Source organism: Haliotis asinina, chromosome 8, assembly GCF_037392515.1.
Source record: "Haliotis asinina isolate JCU_RB_2024 chromosome 8, JCU_Hal_asi_v2, whole genome shotgun sequence".
NCBI classification, from domain to species: domain Eukaryota; kingdom Metazoa; phylum Mollusca; class Gastropoda; order Lepetellida; family Haliotidae; genus Haliotis; species Haliotis asinina.
The window spans coordinates 40,968,246-40,994,709 of NC_090287.1; the positions used below are offsets into that span (position 1 = coordinate 40,968,246).

At 39.7% G+C, this 26,464-nt stretch overlaps 1 pseudogene; it reads right to left on the reverse strand.

Annotated features, from left to right (window-relative positions):
* Positions 1–3,147: 3,147 nt before the first annotated feature.
* LOC137293995 (interferon-induced protein 44-like) lies at positions 3,148–26,464 on the reverse strand (annotated as a pseudogene).

Consider the following 26,464-nt stretch of genomic DNA (forward strand, 5'->3'; position numbering starts at 1 on the left):
GCTTTTCGGTTACAAGCTCACTGGAAACAACATCAGAGACGTTTGACATTGTACAAATTGTATTTCATCATTATCGATTTGCCATCGGCAGATTCTCTAAAGGAGGAAATGGTTGTTTCGTTCTCGACATAAGTACAAGTCATGGCTGTCACCTGTGTCGGATCACTTATCTCGACTTCAGACATGTAAATAATCATACATTCATAAAATAACATGTGGATCATATGTAAACAATGAGTGTCAAGATATATCGTCAGCACAGTCAAATATGTACCTTTGAATCACACAGTTGTCGTCTCACTATGAAAAACAGAGCCCGTGGTCGAATTTCGCCGAATCCTACTTTCTCTTCTTCAAATGCTTCATGGAGTTGCTTCCCTTTACCAACTGTCCCGGGAAATAATAGGACTTGAAACACCTTGCTATGAGGACGTAAAGTACGGATCAGTCGTTGTCTGTCTCAGATTCCCTGAACAATGTTGTTCTCCTTCCACCAGGAGTCGAGCTACCATTATGAAAACATGATTTTTGCTAAAGACCACCATGAAAGTTTGGCAAGAGTTCAATACCGTCTAATGATAAAGCTTTACGACCTATCGGGCTTACACGAAAAACTTATGGCTTGCAACTCGCTTGCCTTCCATCAAGCTTCGTGTAATGCAAAAGCCCAAAATTAATCTCCAATCTGAACGGGGCCCCTTTTCAATGTAAATGTAGCATTTGTTTTGGCTTCCATCAACTGAAACATAGTCTTTTTATGAAAGGGGTTGTATTGTGAGTTAGTTAGTTTAAGTCTCTTTTAGCAATATTCCAGCAATATCACAGCGGGGGGACACCAGAGTATTAATTGTGAGGCTTATGTGAACGTAGAAGAATGAATGCCAGTAGCGCATCCAATCTGACCGATCCACGCATGCATCAGCCCGGTTGCAGTGGGAATCAAGTTTAAATTGTTACGGTTAATATATGGCTAAAGGTATTATATTAATCCCCTTTGAACCAGCAAAATGCCACACAGACAAGTCTAAAATATTCAATAACATACTGAGCAGACAATGAGCTACTTACAATGAATCACAATACAGATTTCTACTACAATGTAATTGAGTCACAAACCTAAGGTATTTGGGTCACAAATGTGTTCGTGCGTGCGTGCGTGCGTTCGTGCGTGTGTGTGTCCCATTACGGGTGTCTCCTGCATGACATTGTTGGAATAGTGCCAAAATCTGCGTAAAACCATACTCACTCTCTGTATACTAGTGTACTAAATTCATATACTGTCATTACACAGTCAAATGGCCAATGTAATGGTGCCTTTCACCTTATACTCTGATCAAAATACAAAGACTGAATTCGAACGTGTTGGCGTTACATATATATACTCTCCAGACAACTCACCAACAGACCGCACGACTATGATTCATATGCCACGATAAATCACTAACGTTGGAGAAAAGAACTTCAGTCATGACTTTCACAATTTCCTCCATAACAAAACGAAAATAACGTAGGTATTTCGTATTTCGTAATCTGTATGTTTTTGCTGGCAGTGCGCCCTTATTATCATGAAAAGGAGTGACACATGTGTTCATTATCTAAATCAATACAATACGAGAAGGCAGTCTAAGTAAACTTAGTCTCAGTATTATTCGTTACACTCCACTGCTGAGTCTAACAAATCCTAGTAGGAAGTCACGTCAGGTAACCTTTGGGCGACCAATGACCGTCCATTCAAACGCAAAAGCCAAATGGATTTAGCCAATCAGACAACGGCTCTCGTTTAGGGAGGGTTTGGCGGGACTTTTAAAAATCGCTGGTCGCTGACACTGGTCCCTCTGTGAACGAAAATCCGCATAAAACACAAGTATTTGACCTGCAGTATATATGCCTAGGGCTTTGTGGTGACATGGTTACCATAAGCTAATATATTTTAAGCTGACATCATTGAATATTGGCAAAAACGGTATTTTCAGCGACTGTTTACTCACTGTTGACAGTATTTTAGCGTGCTCAATGTGGATTAACTAGTAGCGATCGATGGAAAATAGCATTCGAAATCGTTCGGGTACAACCTTTCCGAGGATAAAGTTGAAACGGTATTTGCGCATGTCAACTTTCTGCGATTTGGGAAGCTGGTCAATCTCAAAGGTTACTACTAGGTTTTGTTAGACCCAGTAGTGGAGTGTAACGGAAAGTACCGAGACTTAGTTTATTTAGACTACACGAGAAGGATGTTCAGTGTATAATAAACAAAATTGAAAAATGCAGACATAGTAAAAACTTTGTTTAGTCTCTAGTTTATGGGGGTGGTGTGTGTGTGTGTGTGTGTGTGTGTGTGTGTGTGTGTGTGTGTGTGTGTGTGTGTGTGTGTGTGTGTGTGTGTGTGTGTGTGTGTGTGTGTGTGTGTGTGTGTGTGTGTGTGTGTGGAGCGGGGGTGGGGAGGGTGGTGGTGGAGATGCTGTAGTCTTATGTGTAAAGCAGATACAAATCTTTCAGGATTTCTGCCCTGTCCCCAACGAAGCAAGGTGACACGTGTGGTCTAACCTTAAGCAAGCGTTCAAAATTACCTCTGTTCACCAGCAGGAAAATGGTAGCCGACCTGTGAACCTTCTTGCCCCTAGCCGACCTCTGAACCTTCTTGCCCCTAGCCGACCTCTGAACCTTCATGCCCCTAGCAGGCAGCTGGGGTTATCCGCGGTAATACTATATGCATATGTTTAGAGCCTACGCGTGTGGTGTGTAGTTAATGGCTGTATAAGTCACCTTTTAAAATTTTGTCAGTAGTACTGCCACAGATAACTATAGAAATGGTTTTTTTTCATGTGACATCATACTCACTGACATAATATGTAGCCAGATAAACAAAGTTGTAGACCTCCATCTTTTGATGAACTTCAACAAATAACCATTGACAGAATTGCCAAAACTTGAACAAGTACCCGGAAAGATTGATGTCTAGCAGATCCACTATGAAACGCCTACCACATACAAACGGATCAGTTATAAAAGACAAATATAAATCTATTGTATGAATCAACACACATATCACACAGAGGAAATTATGACCATGTGACTGTCATGTATTTTGGTTGCCAGTAGTGGTTCTTGCAATCCTATTTGAAGAGAGTCGTGGTTGTGGCGTCGTCATGGTGACCATATTTTCGGACATTGTTGACATTCATGTTGTTTTGAGTAAAATAGGATAATTTTCAAACAAAGTGAAGTTTGATCTTATTTTATTAATTAAATTAAGCTGATGTAATTATGTTATGTAAATGGTTAAAGTTACATAAGGATAAAGAATAACTTCATATAGATGAAATTCATATTCAGCATGGCTTGATTTCAACATGGGTGAAACACGAGAACCTTAAAAACATCCCGTATACATAAAACTACAGGAGGTGTTAGATATGTACCTAGCAGATCCAAGGACGAATATGTAAAAAGAAACTGGAAGTTCTTCTAATTTTACATGATATAACGAGCTTTCAACTAATTATTGGAAAAATGTTAATACTCCCGCAGAGATATTCATCTTCAAACAATATAATGATGAGTTTGACACTCAGCATCAAAGATAATGTGAGCCCTGTTTTCGAGAGCGGGAGTCAGAAAAGTAGCCTTGATAGTCATTAAATCAACAAATCTAGTCATCTGGACAGGGCAGCTCAGAGCAGGAACGTCATTGCTCAGTCTTCATCAAGGTCTGGGCAGTCGTTGAGGAAGTCGTCAGCAAACCTCATCATTTGGACAAAGCTGGTCAGGGCGGGGATGGTCACGTTGTCATCAAGGACCAACTCATCCTCATAATTCTTAACCGGGTACACATGAGAGCGAGGTAGGCCCAGCAACTCCCCTGCCTTCTCTACAACGTCTCTGATGGCAGGGCTGATAAACAACTGTGACATGTCTTTGCTGACCACCTCACACGCCTTGTCCACCTTGGTCAGCAACACCACCTGGGGCAGGCCTAACGAAGAAAACAATCAATGGACAGTGGTTACAAAGCCAACGGATTACTGGGAAGTGATGCCAAAAATAATACACAACATCAATATCACGGACGTTTTTATGTGTCAGGGAACACAGAGAGATTTTCTCTTTGAAACCTTTACATAATGTTTCTTAGTTGTACACAGCATTTGTCAGTGTACTCGTTCTCACTGCTTCAAACCACCGCCATGTAGCTTGAATATTGCTGAGTGCGGCGTGCAACTAAACTCAGTCACTCACTGTTTCAAATCTTATAGGTTTGGAAAATGTGTACATGTACATGTAAGTTGGTATCAGTCCATCACCTTGGGTATTCACCCTGTGTTGAACGGCTTTGAACGTCTGTAGTATTTTATCTGGGAAGACATCTATGGCAGTGCTGTCGACCACGAAGGCAATACAGTGGATTCGGTCATTTAGAGTCGGGTTCTTCTTGTACCCAGGGACGTCAGGACGAATTGGAACAGACGGGTTGAACTGAAACCATCGGACGCACAAACGTTGAGCCGTATTGCAACCATAGAATGGTTTAAAGCATGGTCTCTGTAATGTTTGTTCTATTTGTATGTTTGTTTGAATGTTTTTTATTTCCGCATGCAGTAATGTTCCAGCATTATAAAGGCGATCTGTCAGTAGTCGAGTCTGGACCACATAATCCAATAACTGACATTAGGGACACGGTTGCATCCAATTGGCATACATTAATCAAGTCTGCGAGCCTCACACGACCAGAATGAAATGCCGAATACTATTTGAAATCTGGACCCTGGCAGGACTCTATATTCAATTTAAATTTTGAAAAATGACTACGTTTATGAATAGCAAAATTAGATTGCACATGACTTTCTTTTTGTGATCAAGCAGGCCATGTTACAAGTTCGTTGATTCCTTAGATGGCATGAAACTGAATATATTCATTCTTTTCTGGGCTTAATATACATATCAGGGCAGAAATTGGACTGGGTCAGATTTGAGCTTCTACTAGTATAAACTGCGATTGAATGAGATCTTTTTTTAGGCAATCAAGAGTCTCTATCAGTACTGAACTACTGCGAACTAAACATGGCATACCATGCGCTATTTAGAAATATTTTTTCTGCAATGTATACAGGTTTGTTTTTTTTTTCAAACCACAACATCATCACACTGTTGTACTGACCACATAGCCAGCTGACAGCTAGGCGGTAAAAAGCAAATCTAGGCGGAATATTTGATTGGTTTTGTCAATATCAACAGTACGTCCTTAAACGTTATAGAGCCATCTGTTTGAGTGAGAAATATTAAAGGGAATCCCGAATCTAATGACAGGACAATGCAACCATTTTCTTGATAATTATGCTAAAATATGATAGAGATATCATTGATAAAATAAATGAAAATATATAATCCTTAAATCCAAAGGAGATGAGAAAAAACAGATATTTTCAGTTCTGTCCGTTACTGACATCTAAAGTAGATGAAACATATTATAATTTGTACGTATAGTTGATATCTGTAACCTAAGTCACAGGAATGAATGACAAACGAATACTAAAGGGGCGAAAAATAATTTGAAGATATCTTCAAAAATCATTTCAGTGATGTTACTGACAAATGATGCATAAGAAATCAATGGAGCATTAGTGTATTATAAATCGTTTAATAAATATACGTTCAGTGGAATCGGATCTGCAGAATGCGGATCTTCACGACTGCCTCGAATGGATGTACAGATAACGTAAAAAGAATTACCGTGAACCTGTCCGACAAATGGCCATCGATGATCGCCATCAGGTCCGACAGATCAAGATTGAGACCGTCTTCAAGTCCCCTTGTGTCACAAAGTCGAACTTTCAAGGGTTGTCGACTGTCGGTCGATTTTATCTTGTACAAACGGTACTGAAAATAATAATATTACGCTATGTCAAAATAACAATACGCATTTACCCAATACATCATAATCATGTTCCGTGATCGTATCAGTTCAATTTTCCATCTCTAAATATTCGCGATTTGAAAAGCTTCTGTACGCTAAAATATGTGCAGCAAATATAGAATAGCAGTCGTGGTTTTTTTAACCCTTCACATATGGCCCATCGTTAAATAGCGATCAATCAAACAGCTGCTTTCTTTTTGTATACAAATCGATAATGATGGTAGAAAGCTTCCACAAAATCAAAGTAAAATATCTATTTCATCAACAGAAAACTACTTCATTAGAGGACCACTAGATGAGTTAATAGGCATGTACTTTGTTTCACAATCAGAATCAATTGCCAGCACATCCTCGATATCTCCAGGGTATATGTTCCGATAGGTCTCCACTGAAGCCTGGATGATTTTATTACCTCCCTTTGTTGGCTACCCATTCTCACAGTAGCCAATCAGCTAAGTCGCCGTTACAACAGAGCTTGCCAGTGTCAACAAATGCCTCTCAAAAATCTCAAGTTTAATCGGTTAGATAATTTTAATAAGCGACATTGATTTGTGATTGGTACGATCAGCTCCCAAAGTAGACACTTGATTGGATAAACATCCAGCCAAGGGAGGTAATAAAATCGTCGATTCGAGGCGTGGATGCATACAGGGTATAGGGGAAAGCTATGGGAACATATACCCTGGACATATCAAGGATGTTGCCAATGATATTTTAAATGAACTTGTAGCATTGGCTAAATCGCAGCGTGGGAGTGAAACAACACGATTGGAGCACCTTTTTTTGAAAACAAAATAAGTATTCAAGACATGGCTGATACATCATCTAATATCCATCTTGGTATCTTGTTTTACAACAAAAAATCTTGTAGACTATGACACATACTATTTCTTACAGCAGTAGATATAAATTTCATTCTACAGCACAGACAATAGAAACTATGTCAAAACAATGCTAAAACAATGCGGTAATTAGCTAAAACAATAGCCCATGACCCACATCCCTCATCCCTCATCCCTCATTTCGTGCTCCAATTAGCAAAGACAATGAAACCAGTGACCGTAAATCCCCCATCCCTCATTTATCCCTCATCCCTCATCCCTCATCCCTCATTTGGCCCACATCCCAAAAATAGCTACACGTGACAGTCATTATCTAAACATATCAATTTCATTAAGCCTAGTGATACATAATATCACCATGGTGAAAAGAAGTTAATGACGTTTAAGGAGAAATTATCAATGGATGTTTCACGCTATAGTTGATGGTTATTTGTTACAAAACGATTTGGAATGCTGTCTATTCAAATAAGTTGTTTATACAGAACTGTCACGACAGGGTGGAATGACCGGTTGATACCCAGTGCACGGTGTACTCTGTAATATAGAACAACCATGAAAGGTGTCATGTGACTGGTTATCTTGGCGACGTCTCGGCAGTGTCTTTATGATCTAGCGTTTTTTAATCAAGTCACATACAAACCCTAACCCATCGCGATCCCATTTCATGCGTTGTAATGAAACTTAATCAGCAGCAAGAGAAACGCTGTGTCATGCTCATGCACCACTTTTTCCGCCATTGCCCATTGTGTAAAAAAGTGCTGACAAGTAGGTTTGATTTGTAGGTCAAGATGGTTTGATCTGTAGGTCAAGATGGGTTTGCTTTAAATTACTGTTTATTTAACTGAGATGTGCAAGACCCTCCCTGCTATGTTTTCAAATTCAGTAGAATTAGTGATGAAAAGAAAATTGTTAGCAGCAGACAGCTCGTTTTCCACATTTAAGAGTCTGCTAATTCGTTTACGTCTTAAAACGCACCACCGCTCGCAACAGCTTTAGTTGGAATATTTCACGTAATGCCTGTTCGCGTTTCATTTAATGCTCAAAGAACAGAGTACGAACTTAAAATTATAAAGAGTACTAACGCTTCTGATTCAATTACTTTGTAACACTTTACCGAATCTAAAATGTCTGTTATGTGATGTGTATCCTCAATGTTTCCACTCTTAATGAAATTCGTTATGATAATCATGCTGTAACAAGTGATAGATCGTTAGATAGAATCGTTAGAACGTACCTCGACTTTACACAAACGTGAGAGTGAATTCACTAGCAAAGTGGGAGAGATTTTGATGCAAACATTACATGTTAAACCATGTGATTAGTGTTCTGTTGAAAAGTTGCAGAACCTAACGCGCAGGTACTTTGTAACTTTGATCATCATCTATGTTACCACAATCACGTATTAACTGTCATGTGATTACTTTATCTGATTGATAAGTGGTTTATAATTCTGTTCGTGCGATCGCCTTGATTAAAGACGGTATTCACAAAATGATACATGTTGATAGGTGTACTGATAATGACCTTGTATCCTATTGTAGGCGACTACGAATTTTATGAGAACCTGAAATTCACAAAAAGTGTTCTTACCTACATCATAGTGTTGGATAAATTATTACTAAGATGTGAGAAGTACAAGTATTAAAATACGTTATTATCACTGCGCTGTTAGTATCATGATGGGTGGTAGATATTCTGCGAGGCAATCTAAATGGACACATGAATGGCGGTGCTTGCACAATGTTTCTCACCAACGGGTACACGTGCTTACCCGCTCACTGAGTTTGTTTAGTTAGTCTTGAATATATGCGTGAGGCGAGTTCATTCTAGTAAGCATATCGTCTTGAATGAAAAGCGGTGAAGGTAGACGACGGGTGATAGGTTAGGTTAAACCTGTAGCTATGGCCTGACTTTAATCATATTGTTCGCTCGACAACCGGGTTCATTCCGGTTAAAGCGGCGAGCTGGTGATAGTGATCTGAAACGTTCCTCCGGCTTCGTTAGTTATGAATGAATTTACTCATATGTTCACCAAAACCAGCTTCTCACAATGCGGTGTCTAATAAATTTATATAGATTACTGTCTTGAGTAAGTCACATTTTTTGTCTTAAACAGTTCATATAATTGTGTGTTTAAAGTCTAATTATAGCAAGAAGGGTTTTTTTCTTCAAATTATTTGCAAATCCGATTTAGAACACACTGATATACATACAGTGCGACGTCACTACCACTCGTCCAATCACGCCCCTTCTCATGTAATGATGTAGTACTCCTACCGTAAAGTTACTTAACATTAATTCTGTTAAAAACCGTTACACACATGAGTTCTTCTTACAAATTTTATTATTTCAGAAGTGGTACGAGTCTGCACAACCACGTTGTCGCTGATTGTGCTGAATGTATGATTGTGCTGAGTGTATTCGCAATCGATGTGGCTGTCTTGATCCGTACCATCCGAGATGATAAGATCCCTTGTAGTCTGTCTCACAGCCCCCGAACCATATTATTTCCCAAACACCATAGCCCTAGCTGCAGCGCTCAAGCCCTATAAGCTCTGGTCTCCCTGATGCTCCTTTTGAATTTGAATGTGTTTGTGTGTTACTATCAAAATGATATGTATTCAGAAACTAAGCGTTAGTCTACATTTCCTGTTGCTGTCAGAAGGTATCAAGGGATCCTCTTGATGCAGTGACACAGTGTCAGGCACGGGTCCCCTACGCTTTCCCCACAACACCAGCAAACAACGTCCTTGTAATAAGACATGTACCACACTGAACGCGGGGTGAGGTTTGGTCGTCAGGAATGAAAAGGAATTATTAATTTAATAAAACGAATAATTACTTTGAAAAGTCTTGTTCTTATTCTTTGTTGGACTTTCACCCATAGTCTAGCAGTGTCGACTTCTCACTCTGTGTGCGCGCATGTGGTTCGATGGCTTGTGTGTGTGTGTGTGTGTCTGTGTGTGTGTGTGTGTGTGTGTGTGTGTGTGTGCGCGCGCGCTCGTGAGTGTCCATGTGAATCCGCGCATATACAAGAATATCAGTCAAGACAACATCATGAGTGATGGTGAGCAGTATATATGAGCGACACACCCCTCTATCATTTCCAAAACACGTTGTATCAACGTCCCTGCATGTACCGAGCAACCACGTTGTACTGTTGAAAAACAGAAGCGAAGTAATCGTGACACTTTTTCAAAACGTGGCGACCCCAGTCGCATCCCTCTTCCGATACAAGACATGAGAAATAGCAAGCATCATAGCGCACTTACACGGTATGAAAAGGATAAGGTTATGCACGACCGGAAACACACTTCAACAGTCCGTCAAAGACTAGAGACAGTCAAGACTCGACTTCTTCAAGCGAACGTACAAGCAACAGAGAAGTGAGTAACAATCAGAATACTTAGTCTTCGGCCTTTTTTGTGCATCATTTTTTAAAACATTGTTCGAAACGTTTTATCATAACTTTAATTATTTCAGATAAACAAAGAAGTTGGCGCAGAAAAAAGCATGCAATAGTGAATCGTATTCAAATTTTATAGTAGGTGAATAACAACAAATAACAAAATGTCTGAGCAAACTACATGTCCTGTCTTCCAATGTGAAATTTGCAGACATTGTTTCAAACAGAAATGTCATTTGTTAAGACATCAGAGACATTGTGAACGAGTGGGCATATTGTTTACCTGCAACCATTGCCATCGATCGTTTAATCGGGAAGACAATTTAAAACGTCATGTCAAAAGTTGTTCCGAAAATGTTGTTTATTGTCGTCAATGTCCACATTGCTTTGAAAGGTTTAACAGCAAATTCGGTTATCAACGACATTCATGTAACTGTAAAACATCTGCTCCTGATGAACATATTTGTCAAACGTATCATCAATCTTTCCCAACCTCTAAAGCATTAAGAATGCACACACATAAAACTGACCATGACATGTCGGGTGGTGGCAGAGGTAAACGTAGACAAAGGGCTAAAACGGCTACGCTATCTGTCCCTCCTCCTCCCCCACCTAACGCCCCTCCCGCCACCAATATCGCCTCACGTCCATGTTCAAGCCACTCCCTACAGGGAGATGTTAGAGACTATGACTTTGACGGACGGAATAGCACGGACTCACTGAATTTCATGATTAGTGAACAAAGTCAGGTTATTGATACAATTGAGGATGAAATTCGTGAGAAAAAAGCCGTAAAATGGGGGTTGTGTCTCCATATTAGAATGGCCAAACCTAGTCGGGAAGATGAGAGCACAAGTTACCATGAGGCTTATTTCAGAAGTGTCATGACTATAGCTACAGAGGGTAGTGACTTAAATGAACAGTATCTTGAAGCCGTACACAAGATGCTTCAGACGCTGGATGATTATGAGGGGGTTCATTCTGGTTTGAATATCTCCGCCGTTGTACTTTTGAAACTCACTGTGGTAAAGTTTGAACCTTTCAAAGGTGGTAGTTATATTCCACTACCACAAACTCTTGTCAAGAAATCCAAAAGTATTATCAACATAAAAAATGGCGATAATCTTTGTTTTGCTTACAGCATTTTAGCAAAACTGTTTCCGGCTTCTCATAACAAAGAACGCGAGGGAAATTATCGTCCTTATTTAAACCGTTTGAATTTAGAAGGATTCACCTTTCCCATGACTTTAAAACAAATTCCTCGATTTGAAGAAGCCAATGAGTTGAGTATCAACGTGTATGGGTTTGAAGATAATACTTTGTATCCCATGTACATCAGTAATAGGCTGGATGCAGATGAAAACAGGAAGATTGATTTGTTGTTGCTTTCACAAGAAAGTGAGTCGGGTGATTTTGAAGGCATCCTAGGGTTAGAAGAACATGAACGCATGGACGTAGACGTTAAACCAAATACACATTACTGTCTCATTACCAGTTTAAGTGGGTTAGTCAGAAACAAGCAACGTAATAACCGCACTCAGTTCATCTGTCGCAAATGTCTTTGGTGTTATACATCACAACAATGTCTGGATAAGCATAAAGACTACTGTTATGACAAAGCACAAAGAGTCGTTATGCCTAGTCCAGAGGATGCGGTGTATCAGTTTAGATTACGTTCTCAAAGCAAAACAGAACGAGCCAAGTTTGTTATCGTGGCTGATTTTGAGTCCTTGCTCATTCCAGAAAGCAACCCGGGTAGTTCACGACTGAATAAACATGTACCTTGTGCTTATGCTTACAAAGTGGTGTGCACGGAGGAACGGTATTCGAAACCTGTACAAACCTATGTAGGAGAACAGGCAGCTGAGCATTTTATTGAAAGTATTTTAAGGGAATATGACAGCATCCAGACATTGTTGGATTCTATCAAACCCATGCAGCTCACTGTCCAAGATAAGATAACCATCGCCAATGCTACTCATTGTGGTTTGTGTAGTGAACTGTTAGGTACTGATCGAGTGTTAGACCACGATCACCTGACAGGACGTTTTCGACAAGTTTTGCATAATCGATGTAACCTGAATTTTCAGTTACGCAAGAAAGTGGTTGTCATGCTTCATAACTCTGAACGTTATGATTCTCACTTGATACTGGAAGTAGCACAACACTTTGGTGACAGAGACATTACAGTCATCCCTCACAACTCAGAACAGTTTCTATCGTTTACAGTGGATAACAATTTGGTCTTTTTGGATAGTTACAAATTTCTGCAAAGTTCCTTAGATGCACTGACACAAAACCAACTGAACAAAGGCGTGGATTCATTTGTCTATTTGAAAGAACACTTCCCCCATCATGGAAACATGTTAACAAGGAAAGTTCCCTTTCCTTATGAATACATGGATGACTGGGGAAAACTGAATGAGACCTGTTTACCTTCTCAAGCATCCTTTTTCAGTTCTTTGTCTGATGAAAATATTAGTCAGGAAGACTATACATTTGTTCATGAATTATGGAAGGAGTTTGACTGTGAAACCATGAGCGACTTTGTCCGGTTGTATGTGAGTGTTGATGTGCTGCTATTAACCGACATCATAGAGACCTTCAGAACAGGGTGTTTGACTGACTATGGTCTTGACATTTGTCATTATTACTCCATGCCAGGTTTTTGTCTGGATGCTGCTATGAAAATCACAGATGCCAAACTTGATCTGTTCACTGATGTCGACACTTACAATTTCATTGAAAATTCCATTCGTGGTGGGGTGTCTATGATTAGTAAGAAATATGCAGTTGCTAACAATTATCACCTATCGGGTTTTGATCCACTGAAAGACACCTCCTTTCTTCTCTACTTTGATGTTAACTCTCTATATGCAACAGTCATGCTACAACCGCTCCCCATTGGAAACTATCGCTTCATCAGTTCTGAAGAGTATGACAGCATTGACTGGACAACTGTCGATACAGAAGGAGATACAGGTTACATCCTTGAAGTCGATTTGTTGTATCCCAAACACTTACACAAAGCTCATGCTGCTTTTCCCATGGCTCCTACACATGATGACATTCCCTATGATGAGTTTTCACCTGCTCACCAGAAACTGTTAACTCATTTCAACCCACTCAAAAAATCGTTGCGTAAAGGTTCAAAGAAATCATCCGGTAAAAAACTGTTCACTACTCTAAAAGATCGTTCCCACTACGTGGTTCACTTCAAAACGTTACAGCTGTACCTGAGACATGGATTGATATGTACAAAAATACACAGAGTGTTAAAATTTAGACAAGGAGCATGGTTGAAACCTTACATCGATCTTAATTTGAGTAACCGCAAAAATGCCAAGGATGACTGTGATAAAGATCGTTATAAACTCATGAACAACTGTGTGTTTGGACGGTTCTGCATGAATAAACGAAAGCATAAAACAGTTCAGTTGGTAACACAGAGATCTAAACTTCGAAAATGTGCAGCTAAAAGTAACTTCAAACAGGTCAAAATTTTTTCAGAAGACGTGACTGCAGTAGAGTTGGAGAAATTATCTGTACATTTAGATCAACCCATTGCTGTTGGCTTCACCATCTTGGATTTAGCCAAATATGAAATTTACACTTTCTATTATGATGTCATGCAAATGCAGTATGGGCCAGAAAGACTTGACCTTTTGATGACGGACACGGACAGTTTGTTTATGCATGTACATGCACCTTCACATGAACCCCTTTTGGATCCTTATGTGTTCATAAAATACAATCAACATTTGTTTGACACTTCCAACTATGCACCTGATGATCCAAAAGGGTTATACTCGGATGAAAATCGCAAGGTAACTGGTAAAATGAAGGATGAAGCAGGCGGGAGCATCATATTAGAGTTTGTGGGACTAAAAAGCAAAATGTACTCTTTTCTGATGCAAAAATCTAAAAACGTCATCGAAAAAAAGACAGCTAAAGGCATTAAGAAATCTGTCATCAAGAAATTTCTCAGACATGATATGTATAAACAATCATTATTTGAACAGAAGAGGTTCAGTTGTTCCTTTCACTTGATTCGATCATACAATAACACTTTGTACACTGAGAGACAAAACAAAGTGGCATTGACACCAGTTGACGACAAGAGGTATCTGTTAGATGATGCTGTTCACAGCGTTCCATATGGATATTCACCAATCTAAAAAAAATTGTATACATTCACTATGTATGTGAAGACATCTTTCCACAAGAAAACAGTGCTCAACAGGTATGTGCTTCCTTTACGCATTTGCCATGTATGGAGTCCTTTACTCATTCACCATATATTGCTTCCTTTACTCATTCATTATATATAATTTATCTAATTATATATATATTGCTCCTTTTATCTAACTATTTATCTAATCATTAATTTATTTTCAGCGTCAAAATGAATGTTCAGAGATATGTGTACAGACTGATCGGTGCCAATGGTGAAACGCTGCGTGAAGGACAAACCTTAAGAAGAACACGAATGGCTGCTTATCAAGCAGCACAGAGGGTTCTGCAGCGGCTCATGGAACAGGGTGTGATCCCTGCTAACACTGTATATCCTGTGGAAGTGCGTGAAATTAACACCACAAGGCGGTCTCTTGAGCGTGCATGTGACTTGAGACACCATCGTCAAATGTTCGAGTCTATTCTCAAAACGCTCTACCTGAATGAACTCCAGACAAAAATCACCAAATTGTGTGAAGACGATTGCTATGGATGTGAAATTGATCATCCGTTTCAAATCAATCACCAGTGTGTGATGCTGAATAGTGATGAAAAGGTGGAGCGCTATTTTGAAGAAGTTCTGAGTGGAATATCTCATCAAAACATGTTAGAAAGTGTACGTCATCAACGTACACAACTCAGACTAAACTTCCATGATAGATACACCGACTGGTATGACAACATTAACAGTTTGAACGCTGGTTTGCTTTCCAACACAGGAAAAGAGAAACTGCTGATGCTGACCAAACTCAACATGCATTTACGATAAACAACAAGACCAACTAGTCATTTAGTAATCCATTTTTTATTTCCTTGTACATAATATGTATAGAAGAATGGATGTACATTAAAATGGTTCGATTGTTTTCTTTACGTTTGTCACACCAGGCACACCATGAGACGCTTTGCGTTTTATATATAAAGTATTTACAGTCTTCTTCTTTTTGTCTTTATTTTGCCTGCTTTTCATGAGATGTTTAGGAACGTGTAAATGTCTCAAAAGTTTATAAAACTCTCTATATCCCACTGGTCGGTGACTCTCAGCACCTGCTTTCATGATGAGAAAGCGGAGCAAGTCCACTATATTTGAACCATGTAATACCTCACCATTAGGTAACACAAGTCTTAGATCTCCTGTTAGTCCTATTTGACCATTCAGAATATTTTCTTTCACAAATATCCACAAGCTCATTAACTTCCCAATGGTCTTTGTAGACGAAACCCCTCGAATGATCTGCTCGGGGACACGAAGCATAAAGTCCATGTTATGTTCCATGACAGATGCAACCGTTTCATCACTAGAACCCTTATTATGATTCATCATCTTCAGATCTTGTCTCGTCAGAGGATTCTGATTCAGTATCTGATTCGCTGTCTGAGGAAGAATCTGTTCTTCTTGATTGTTCATCAACCTCTGGTAGGTCTCTCTTGTCAGAAGAACCATAGGCTTGCTCATTGTGAATCGATGAGAGGTATACTTGAAAGGATTTTATGCAAATGGGTAGAACCGAATGATGTGTCAGAATCAGCTCACGTTTCTCGCGACTACTAACTGTCTTGCTGGCTAAAGATCGAATGCACTTCTTGTAGCGTGAGAGACGCATTTTATCACTGTGTGGTAAGGGTATGATTCCTCTCAAAATGTTAAATATAAGAGTAATCACTGACATAAGCTGTTCACGTGAGGCATGTATTAACAAAGCCTTTCTTTGCCTGACACTAGCTTGTTCCAACATCATAAGAAAAGCTGAATGTTTTTGGAGCAGACCACTCATGTTGATGCTGTAGGGTAGCTGTTCCACTCTCAAATGAAGACACACATCTTTGGTTAGTGTTATTTATCTAGAAACCCAAAATCGCATCTTCTTTGTTGTCATCGTCTTTGCACTGACTACAATCATGAGGAGGATCTCTTTGCCAACTTTCCAACAAATCTTCACCCTTAACAGACACAGTGGTACTGTGTTTTGAGTCTTCGTAATCTTGTAAAGACATAGCCTTTCGAAAAATATTATTAGCAACCACTCGCTCGTTTTCACTACAGAAACATTCGTAGTCTACCCTTCCATCTATCCATATGTCTTCATCTAATATGTTGGGACACAGTCTGTTATTCCACAAGAAGTCTTTAATGACTTCAGTCCATGAGTCATAGTGATGTTCTGTTTGTAAAGCAGCGTAATCGTCTCCCCACACTGACACTGTAAACAACATTCGAGAAGCTGTTTCTTTCAATGTTGCATCATCCTTTCTGTGTGTTTCGATAATGTTGATCAGACAATTCCTTTCTTTCACTGCATACATTCTGACCGAGGGCTGACTGTACTATGGCTGAAGTGACGTGAATTGGTTGTTATATGGAAGGTTGTCAGTTTGAAAAACTACGGTGATTAATATTTATTCAAAGTTGCTCACGTCTAACCTTTCTTGGTATCCATGGGTTCAGACACCATGTGTATATAGTTACAGTGTGGAGACAGTCTGAAGTGTTCAGTCATGGGATCATCATCGGGTATCCATTGATGTACACGAAGCCTACATTTGAAGCAGTAGACTTTATCAGACTGTCCTGTGTAAATAAATCCTGCTTCAGCCATGGCTTTTGGCGACTGTTTCATTTGAACAGGCCAGTTGTTGAACGACTTCAATCTGTCACTAAACTTATAGCCATACTCCTCAGTGTAACGCTCTGCTTCAACACAGTCTGCGAGCACATCATTGAACCGTCCGCACACATCCATGGTTCTGTTCAACTTCAGCGGTGAGTGTGAAATGATGAAAACACTTGTAGAGAGACGAATATATCATTTCAGTCCTACTTCTGGGACTGTTGTAAGTAGACTGTACATACTTCATCATCAGGAAATATGTTTGTGCGTAAACGTCCATAGCGTTCATCAGCATGGGGTGAAGCATCCAAAACAAGATACCCATATTGTTTTCTCCCAACTGCATCTTGGAAGGATTCCATAAAATATTTAATTTGACCTGGAAATATTTGAGATGCCAAAATTCTGTATTCATGTGCTGAACGCGGGTTAGACAACAGAACAAAGTAATGGGTGTTTAGAGACATGGTTCTGTTACATTCGCCTTTAGGAAAGGCTGACTGTTGAATGTTAATGACAGTAATTCCCAGATGATGAGATAGTGTGGTATAAAGATGTAAAAACAGAGGGTTCTTACAAATGTCTTGCATGAAGTCATCTACTACCAGTACACACCGTTTATCGGATTCCGAAGAATATGATTTTAACTCCTCTTCTGTAGGTAGTGCATCTTTAAATCGAATGTTGGGAATCGTCCTCTCAAGTTCGCTGTAGGCATCCTGCCACACGGCATAGCAATACACAATCAGGTTGGGTGGTGGATCGAACATGCAGCTAGCTTGTTTTAAGAGCTGTGCAACCCAAAAGGTTTTCCCACTTGAAGATCCTCCCACAACCGATATTGTAGTAGGAGTTTGAAATGGTAACACACATTCTCCCATGATGTATTCAGATCGCTCTTTAGCACAGAACTGCAATACTAGGCTTGATACCGTGGTATTTATACACAACACAAACCTAATCTCATCTACACTAATTTTATTGATATTTTTTTTCATACATAGATATAACATCAGTTACAATCTAGACAAGAAGCAGAGCAGTATTTGAAATAATTACAAACATATTCAGATACAAAGGCGTCATTCCACATGAAGTTGTGTACATCAAACTGATGAAGTATATGGTTTAGACTCTGGCATGCTTTAAATTTACATAATACATAGTACAAACAATAGAACCCACACACATTTGAATTCACAGATTGTAACCGGTGATTACTGCGTAAGTAAGAACCAGCATAAGTCTTTAAATAGCGATCAAATGTAACATCAACAGGATCTGCTAAACTATCGAAGAATTCTGCTGTATTGTTTTTAAAGTACATAGCAACCCAGTGGCGACCACTGTTCTGACTGGACTCAGTATTCACAATACATCCTACACCTTGTCTTTGCATGAAAGGTGCGATTATAGGAAGCGTATCTCTGGCATACACCCCCAAGACGTGAGTCTGTAAGGTTGAATCACACTGAAGGGCGCACATCAACTGTGAAGCTTTCATCTCTGTATTTACTTGATGAAGACGTTTCGCGCTTGATCGATTTCGATGATGGAGTTTCTTTCACTGAGAATGATGCAGCTCAGCGTTTTGGTTAGTGCAGCTTTGAACTCGATTTCCAACCGCACATTTCCAGTCTTCACCAGATTGAGGTACTCGGATTCTCCACACAACTCTTCCGGTTCAAAGACAAACAGTGCATTTCCTAACAAAAATTCTCCCCTGGATATGAAATTTCCTCGATTTTCTCTCCAAAACCCCATGCCATCAAACATGTTTACGTAGCTGTTCACATCATCAGCTCGAGTTGGACGTCCAGGTACACTGACACCATTCACATAGAGACTGACAGTTTTGAGCATGCTGGATTGAAAGTTGAAAGGATTCTTGTCATATGACCCATTCAAACTCTTGCTTTCCACAAAGGCGATGATGTAACGATTAGCAATGGGGTTGGACACATTATCAATGGTATGCGTCAGTTGAGAAACAGGGATGCTGTTGACCTTGACCTCAGACTTGGTGAAAGGGTAGAGTGCATTGGAGTTATTTTCGAACAGGGTGTTGTGAGCTAGAATCAGCGCCGGGTTGACTTTGAGTTTGCATACTTGAAGATAAGCATCGAGTAGCTCAATGGTATACTCTTGGTTGGCTTTACCGCTCATCAAACAGAAAGTAGGTGATGATCTGTACAATTTCAAAGTCAAATCTACTCCATTGATTAAATGTCTTTTCATGCTAAACACATCTTCATACAAAGGTCCAGACATGGTCAGTTCATTGCTCTTCTTGATGTAGGTACCACGTGCAATCAAACCGTAATTGGTTCCAGTGACACAATCAGTTGTTTCAATGGCATCATTATCTTCACCCTCATCTTTGTAAAACAGCTGCGATGTCATTTGAGAGCTTTTCGCATCAGCTCCATAGTTTAGCAAGGTCTTCATCATGCTCTTGTAAGCATAATGATTGTTGGTCGAAGACACCAACTGGTTCTGCATATACACTGAAATTTGAGAAAACAGTGCCTGCAAAAGCAAATTGACAGGTGCCACGTGTTCGTCTGCATCCAATACCGATCCATCCGCATGGGTGACTTTGAGTTTTACGTGCAGTTTTTTTCGCTTCAAATCAATGTAATCACTACCCGAATTGGATATGTGAAATTCCAGTGGAGAAGAGTCATTAATTTGACTGAGTGGGCGTACATCTACAAAATAGTGTTGCTGGATACTGGTCTGATATGGAGGTAAGGTAAATAGGTTGAGCGAATCCGGTACCAACTCTTCAAAAGTTTTGCTATTCAATAAAGACATGATGCTCAACTGAAGATGTCGTTTTCTTTCACAGGAGTACACTTGAGCACTTTAGCTGTCTTGGAGGCGATGTTACTTGTCTGACGTATCTTCTTGGTTGTGGCAATCTGTTCACCTGCAGCTCTTTTTAAAGACCTATGACGCTTTTCTTTAGCATCCGCTCTCTCCACAACACTTTGTTGTTCTGAAGTCATCTGCAGTTCGATTTTAGGTTCTTCCGGTTGAGAAACAGATCGGTGAGATGGAATAACTTTAGGGGGAGCTTTTCCATTCACAACACGAGAAGTACTTGTCATTTGTTTCTTGAAGTATTTCTGCCATTTGCTATAATCTGGGATATACAGAGGGAGGGAATCCATGTTCAGTCAGCAAAGGGATAACGTCTCAAGTGAAGTGTTGCATAAGTCTGCTCTTTCAAGAATGACAGTGGTGTTCCACTGCTCGCTTTTATACAGATTTCAATGTCAGGTGACTCTTTGACCATCACATGGATATTGTATTCATTAGCAAAGGAAAAGTTGGGTCCATTCCTCAGATCAATGCGTCTTAACAGTGGTAACTGGGTATTACCCACCAGTGAACTATCGCACAGGTTACACAGTATATCTACATAAGGATCGTTCACATGAGTGAGGTCTATCTTTCCAAAGTTTACCTCGGATAAAGACACGACCCAAAATCCATCAAACAGCAGTCTTTGATTGAGCTTAATGCGAAAATGATAAGGGCTGTTATCCTTGAAATAAGAATTTTTTGTGTCAGAACTCTTGAGAAACACATATTTCTCCATCATAGGTTTTTCAGTTGACTTTCTTCCACATATGAATCAAAAGAACTAGGCCAACCTAACCAACGAACCAAAACATACGTTTTTCCTCTCATGCGTTTCTTCTTTAAGATCTTTTCCACTTGCCACTCAATATCGTCTCCTTTGTTAACCTTTTGCAGTTCGGCAGTGTAAAAACTCCCTTTAATAAGTTCACCATGAAAATCTTTAATTCTGTACAGAGGTATGTCTTGTTTCTTGAAACGTTCTGTTACTTTGAAAAGTTCTTCCGTCCACTTCAGATCAAGTTCTTTGCTGAACGGTTTCCTCAGGTATGGGATGCGAACAAGATCACCAACTTTATATCTGTATTTCTTTATCACTTGACCTTTTTTTTCCTTTGACTTCAACAAGGGTTTGACATACAAGTGTTGCCAAACTTTCAATTCATTGCTTTTATTGACTTGAGCAGGTGATAGAAGGGGTAAAGACGAATGTGGGGTGTTATTGTAGTTGTACACCAAATCAGGTAGAACACTGAGATAATGCTTGGTGTTCTTACGTGTCATGTAACGTGTGATCAACGACTTCAGTGTTCTGTTGAAGCGTTCCACATAATTACTTTTAATGTTTTCGTTGCGTGCAATAGTAATGGTAATATTTTGTTTTTCCAAAAAAGATTTGAACACTCCCTTAAACTCACTACCACCATCTACGCGTACTTTTCTTGGTTTTCTTTCTTGAAGTATTTTTTTAAAGGCTTTCAACACGGACTCTGGCCTTTTATTTTCCAAAGGAAGGACAAAAGTAAACCTACTCAGTATGTCAATCACAACAAGCAAATACCGGATACCCTCATTTTCTTTGCTGTAGCGTGAAAGATCAGCAAGGTCCACATCCCACATTTCGTCCATGGAATTCACTCTGACTTTCATCCTTTTAAATCTATGCTTGACTGGTTTGTGTAAACTGTAAGGATCTTGGTTGCTGACAAACCATTTCACCTTCCTGAGCTTAACATCAGGTTGAGGTGTTGTCTTCAATACCCGTCGGAGTTTGGACGGACCATAGTAGGCTCCTGGATTGTGAGGGTCATAATAATACTTTTCTAATGCTTTTTCGTGCCTCTCTAACAATACCCTGTTCATCTTTTGTGAACTCACACACGTACTGAATGAAACCAGTTGTAACAGGCAATATATAACATGAAGGTACGAATAGGAAGGAACATATGCTTTAATTAATAGAATTCATTCATGTATACATTCACAATTATTGAAAGCGATTTTCTAACAACAGCATCTTAACCACACGTTGCTTCAGATCATGAAGCCACTCTGATGTTTTAAAATGAGTGTCCCGAAAGTCTTTGCAGCGGTATGAAACTATGTTCACGTAATTCAGAGATGTGTCATCACTAAATACTTCCAACCATTTATCAATCACGTGTTCATCATTTATTTCACTCATGGCCGTCATGAAAAGACCATCAACGTGATCCTGTTCTAGCATGTGCTTACACGTGTGCACCAGTTCTCCCTCAGGTTCAAACATACATCCAAAACACAAATCACAGGATAACCGTCTAAGAATCTTAGCCAGTTCCAAGGTGTAACACAAAGTGAGAAGATTTTCCGCATGCTTTATGTGATTTCCACTATCAACTTCGTCGACACACAAGAACAGTTTTCTTGTCTTCTTGATGATGATTCTTTTCGTTGACCTAGAATCATCTTGAAACTTTCTCTTAGCATCCTTGACACATTCACTGCGATCTTGAAACCATTCGTTAGATTGCATGACAACTGTTTCGTGCAAGGTGTGTGATGATTGTAGAACTTGCTTCCAGGAATAGAAAGCTGCTTTACCATTCAGTTAACTGTAAACAAGAATTTAACACTTTTCACTCTCAACAACTTTGTCCATAAGCTCTTGTCTGACCTCCATCAAAGCTTTCCCCAACCAGTTTTGTCCCTTCCAGTTAGATGGATTTAATAGCTTGGGACCGTGAAGAGAGAGTCCAACACCCCACCGTCTATCATATGGACTGGCTTCAGCTAATATTTTTGTGGAGGTGTTCATTAATGCATGTCGAAGAGTGGAAGACTGAGTAAACTTAGCCAGGGTAACTTTCTTCACAACATGGTAACTCACAACATCCCATTTATGTTGAATAAAGTTTTTCACACATCTTCTTAATCTCTTCTGCATAACAGCAGAAGAGGCTCTTAAAATGTGTTCAGCTGTAACCACATCGCCAAACGTCATTGCCTTCATGTACATATAATACTGCTCAGCACAGTTGAAGATTTTACCATCAACTTCAATCCTAACAGGATAGTGCTGGCTAAATGGGGAAGATTTTGTATAAAAGAATACGAACCGATCTGTAACTCTTGTTCCCATGATGTCTGTTCAGCAAAGACACACCTTGTCTGTTGCTTGTACTCAGTTGGAATAACATTGCTGTAAGCAGTGATGGATGCGAGCATGCGCACATCTATTGGTGAATTCAAACTACTGTATGTCATTGGACAACACACAATAATCACCATCGCTCATTGGTAGATTTATAGACGTAGTGGAACGTGTGTTTTTTAAAAAAAAGAATGTGAAAGGGATGACTAATCATGACATGGCACTATTCAAAGGTTTAAGTTTCATCATCCAGTCATGCTACCCCTGGTTTGTTGATTCTATATATAGAGTACACCGTGCACTGGGTATCAACCGGTCATGCCACCCTGTCGTGACTGTTCTGTATAAACAACTTATTTGAATAGACAGCATTCCAATCGTTTTGTAACAAATAACCATCAACTATAGCGTGAAACATCCATTGATAATTTCTCCTTAAACATCATTAACTTCTTTTCATCATGGTGATATTATGTATCACTAGGCTTAATGAAATTGATATGATTAGATAATGACTGTCACGTGTAGCTATTTTTGGGATGAAATGTGGGCCAAATGAGGGATGAGGGATGAGGGATGAGGGATGGGGGATTTACGGTCACTGGTTTCATTGTCTTTGCTAATTGGAGCACGAAATGAGGGATGAGGGATGAGGGATGTGGGTCATGGGCTATTGTTTTAGCTAATTACCGCATTGTTTTACCATTGTTTTGACATAGTTTCTATTGTCTGTGCTGTAGAATGAAATTTATATCTACTTACAGCACATGTGGATAAAGCTGTACTAGCTTATACTCGTAGCTATAATGTAGCATTTGGGGGAGAATTTTGTATTAATAAAAATGGAATAAAAATGTCGCACCTGTTGCACGTGTTTGAAATTAATATCTGGATTGAAAAACACAAAAACACTGTGGGTATCTAAAATTACAGATACCCACTTGAAAACTGACTTAGTTTCGAATGCATGGGTATCATACCCACATGACCAAAAGCTTAACTGGAGCTCTGTCACACGTGTGTACTTTCTCCTGGATATCAAAACCATTGTTCATCCAGAAATGATACTAGTCCAGACAGAAAGTCTGACGGGATACGTCAGTAGGGATAGGTGTCAACCTACAGTAGTAGTTAGACTGTGTTCTGCACTTCCGCTGCGGGCGACGGAGGTTATCCGCCCTTGGAATATGGAGTTGATAGTGTTGAAGTAGCTCGATTTGCCAGATCCAACCGCCCCCAGCAACAAGATGTTCACATGATCCAGCTTCCCAGGGGGTGAGTACGTCTCCAGTTCAGACTTCAGCACCTGTTGACACACGTTAAGGCTCAATGGCTAGCAACTGTTGCAAATAAACTGATAGTTAGACGCAACAGTTTGCAATTGGACATTAAAATATTAATAGGGTGACAATACAGACACACCTTCTTGTATTCTTCGTGAATTCTTTCCTGTATTAGCTAATGATCATTTGACCGATGTATAAAATTACTATTGCTCTTTACCTTCAGACCGAATGCATCTCCAGATTAAAAGCAAGTTTCACAAATGTCTCCAGGAATGTATTAGTTCATAGAAAAGAACACTCTTCGTAACCAGTTGAAAATTCAAACCTTTTGCTTCATCTCAGGTAGCTTCCGCCACGGTGTCTTGTCTATGCATCCGGTCTGTTCTGAAATTATTCTTCCAACTTTCAGATATTATATGATATTGTACACAGAACATAACATATAGTGACTGACCCTCATGTTGAACGTTTGGTAACAATTTAAATGAAGAGGAAATTGTAGTGCAACATAAACTGGTATTGCCAAAGAGAATTCTCACTGTGTTCGTCTTAAAACTCTCTCTCTCTCTCTCTCTCTCGCTCTCTCTCTCTCTCTCTCACTGGTGTATGTATACAGTGTTAGCAAACAGAAAGTAAAGACACAATTATTCAGTGGGAGGTTAAATATATTGTCACCTGTAACTTGATATACTTCCACTTCAGTAAACTGTAAATTGTTTCCAGTGAAGTTGGTAGCATTATTCCCCTGCATGTTGTACGTGTGGTTCGGATTCGTGGATCCATTGCCTAAGAAATAATTGCTTATTAATTGTTGAACTAAAAGGGTGTAGATCATGTCCTCCTCCAAACGTAGGTCCATAGTTACCATTATGGTGAACAGCATATAGTACATTTGCCGTCATTATGGTATATTTTTGCGGTTGAAAACTGTTCGCAGCCTGAAGCCTGAACAGGAAGGCCTGGTTGTCTGATTTATAGTTTCCATCACTTGACCAGCTGACCATTGTGTAGCCACCGAACACATACCCAGCCGTGTTGTAGAAGACGGAAACGGTTGGTCCCTTGTTGTCACACTTCTGATGGAAGATCTGGGCGCTACATCCGTCTCTGGTTGTCTGGTACAGCAGATTGAAGTTCTTCCTATCTCCTATCCAGGTACATAGCTGATCCTTGTAAGCCTTGGTTAGTTTACTCATGACCACAGTATATCCTCAATAAGCCTATAGATTAAACAGATTCATATTCAGTAGAAGTTCATGCATGTACATTTCACAAGTATTCATATTTGTGTGCGGTATATAAAATATTTCACCGTGATATTTTCTACTTGATCGGAAGGCTGCATTGTATTCATTTTAGTTATTGCAGATTTATGTTTCAAATGCGTGAGATTATTCGGAAAAGATGTTTCCCATAAATATCTGCATATCCTTGTGATTACATCAAGCTGAATTTAAGAAGTAGCTTATTGTGTATATGTCCCACCTCCGTCATCCTTGTGCCCCTTTTCCCTACGGTACATGTTCGGTTATCAGTCACATTTAATGTGAGTGAGTTATACGTTTTACGCCGGGTTTAGCATTTTTTCAGCCATGTCCATGGCGGAGCACTCCACAAATGCATGGGCACCATGCATAACACTGTCGGGAATCGAACCCAAGTCTTCAACGTGACGAACGAACGCTTTACTACCCAACAGCCATACAACTAAAGAGGAGTTTAAGTACCCCAAGTCTGCAGTGGACTATCAACACATCAACACACCATCTCAAATCCACGCATGCACACTCTAGTGACACTCAAGGGCCACATCTATTGTATATAACGCTCGGGGCGTCAGCTCAGGTGGGAAAACATAAGCTTGCAATGTAAGATTGGCAAGTGAATTGGACACCTAGCACATATTATCCACATTATCAACCGACTTCCGCTTATATATACATGGGTTAGACATCAGCTGATGTCTTGATAGTGTCAGTTCACATGACGGGGTGATGTCGTTCCCAGCGTCAGAATTATCCACTGAACATGACATGACATGTTACCGCAGATGAAATAATAAGAATCAAGATGTATATCGTCTAAAATATCAAACGTGTACCTTTGAATCACACAACGGTTGGACTCAGCCAGAACAACAATTTCCACGTACAACGAACGACAGTTTCGCCGAATC